Source organism: Pteropus vampyrus, unplaced genomic scaffold, assembly GCF_000151845.1.
Source record: "Pteropus vampyrus isolate Shadow unplaced genomic scaffold, Pvam_2.0 Scaffold296, whole genome shotgun sequence".
NCBI lineage: Eukaryota > Metazoa > Chordata > Mammalia > Chiroptera > Pteropodidae > Pteropus > Pteropus vampyrus.
The window spans coordinates 683,412-685,719 of NW_011889077.1; positions in this window are offsets into that span (position 1 = coordinate 683,412).

The window sequence follows — 2,308 nt, forward strand, 5'->3', positions numbered from 1 at the left end:
GGACCTCGAGACCCCGCGCCCCGGCCGCCGGCCCCTGAGGTAGCGGGTCTCGAGCAGCGATCCCCCCCTTCTCTCCCGTCCTCCGCTCCCCCACCGGACCCCCGGCCGCGTCGGAAGCTCACCCTGTAGGCGAACTTCATCGCGCTGCCGCACGTGTGCCACCGCTGTCACCGCCGCCGCCCGCCGGCCCTCAGCAACCACTTCCGGGGCGAACCGAGACCTCGCGCCACAGCGCCCCACGCGGCCCGGAGGAGCGGCGCCGCCCCTGGAGGAGCCCGCCCAGTCCCCGCCCCCAGGCGGAGCCTGGCCCGGCACCACCCACTGCCCCGCCCTCGAGGCGGAGCCTGGCCCGGCACCACCCTCTGCCCCGCCCCCGAGGCGGAACCTGCCCCCGGCACCACCCATTTACCTCGCGCACGCCACGCCCCGCGGAGGAGCCTGCGCTCACTGCCCCGCTCTCGCCGTATGGAAGCGAAGCACCTGCGCGAGGATCGGGTCGCATTTATGGGATTCTCTGGTCTCACGGGCTTGAACTAGACGCGCTCCGCCGCTCAGAACCGTTCACGGAAAGTGAAAAGGTCCGACTCCGCGGCTCATTTAATAGCTTTGGGTTATGAAAGGGGGGCCAAAAAGAATAGGGTTCTGAATCAAAGTTGAAAACCACTTTTCCGAACTAACTGTATTAGTGATGCTAGCAAATATTTGAGGCAGTTACCTTGTCAAACGTTAGGTCGGTAAATACGTCTACAAAAACTCAAAAACTCTTAAAACTCAAATGTCTTAGTTCTTGTGAGCTACTGGGTAATAAATTATGAAAACAATCCCTAATGCTGCCCCCCCACCCCAAAGTGAATAACCTACACCTGGAGTCGGGAACCAGGATCAGAAAAACAAATTCTTAACTCCACGCACGCAAACTTTCACGCCCCACAGCAAAAAAATGAAGTTAAATCAGCAAAGTATCTTCTTAAAATGTGTATTTTCATAATTATAATGCTTACATTTTAAAGTCTTAATACAATAGTTTTAGTCTAACAATATATTACAGAATGTGAAAAATGACTTCCGTATGTAGTAAACCATGAAAACAGAATACCTGCAGTGTCAGTCACCAACTTGTCACCTTCTCCAGCCACAGAATGCCAGCGAATTGTATTGAGGCTTTCTGGCCTTATAGCCGGACATATAGGATTAGTGCATTTAGAGAAAGGGGGCATTTTCATGAAAATCAAAGTTTAAAATCATTTGAATTTAAAGATCACAGTTGACAAGTAAAACATTTAGATCAGCCTGAATGTTTAATAAAAGAACGCTTTTATTAAAAGTAGTATAACTTCAGTTTATATACATACCTGGAGCCTTTATTTTATAACCCAATCTTAAACACTAAAGAAAGAGTGGGAGAAGCCTGTATTTTCTCTACTAGTTCTTTGTGGGATCTCTATCCTCGCCCACCAAGAATTACTAACACGGGACTCAGAGCAGTGCAGCCTGCGCTGACGACACACTGTTGGCAGAAGTCATTTTCAGATTAAATACAATAATTTCCACCTTATAATCAGATGTTATAATTTTTCCAATCATAGGAGACCCCATGAAATTCACCAAAATTATAACTTTTCCATTTGCTAGTATTTACATGTTCCACACTATTTGTAAAATGGCTGCATGTTGTTTTTTAGATACACATTTGATATCTGGTTTCACAATTATATAACTGCTGCTACATCTTTATTAACAAAACCAGTTTGTCTCAAACACATAAGCCTTATTTTAAACACAATGAAAACTCAATTACAGCCTTTTAGTTAAAAAAAAAAAAGTGACTTGAAGTTTTAGGTGACATTCTTCTTTTGTATAAAAGATAAAAACAAAAAAACACTCATGTAACAAATCGGAAAAGATCTTTTGGGCAATTAGAGGAAAAAAAAACCTGTGATAAATTTGATCTCATTCAATTTCCAGATAACAAGAAACAACCATAAACATTTTAGATCTCCCCTTCATTTTTTTTCTCTCTATATGTAATTAGAGCATTTCATCCTGGGGTTAGAACCCAGACACAGAAATCAAACTAATCAGGTGATCATTTAATCACACTCCCCCTCCCAGAAGCAGAGGGAAAGTGACATTATGCATGGAGGGAGGGTTTGTTCCCTTGGCTCGAGGCTCACACACCCACGAGAGCCTTTTCTGACCCAATCGAATCTCAAAGATCTCTCCAGTCACAGGGCTTGGCAGATCTGAAGGGCAATCATTAATTTTTACAATAAAACAAATTTATTTTAGAAACCCTAAACTATCGTTA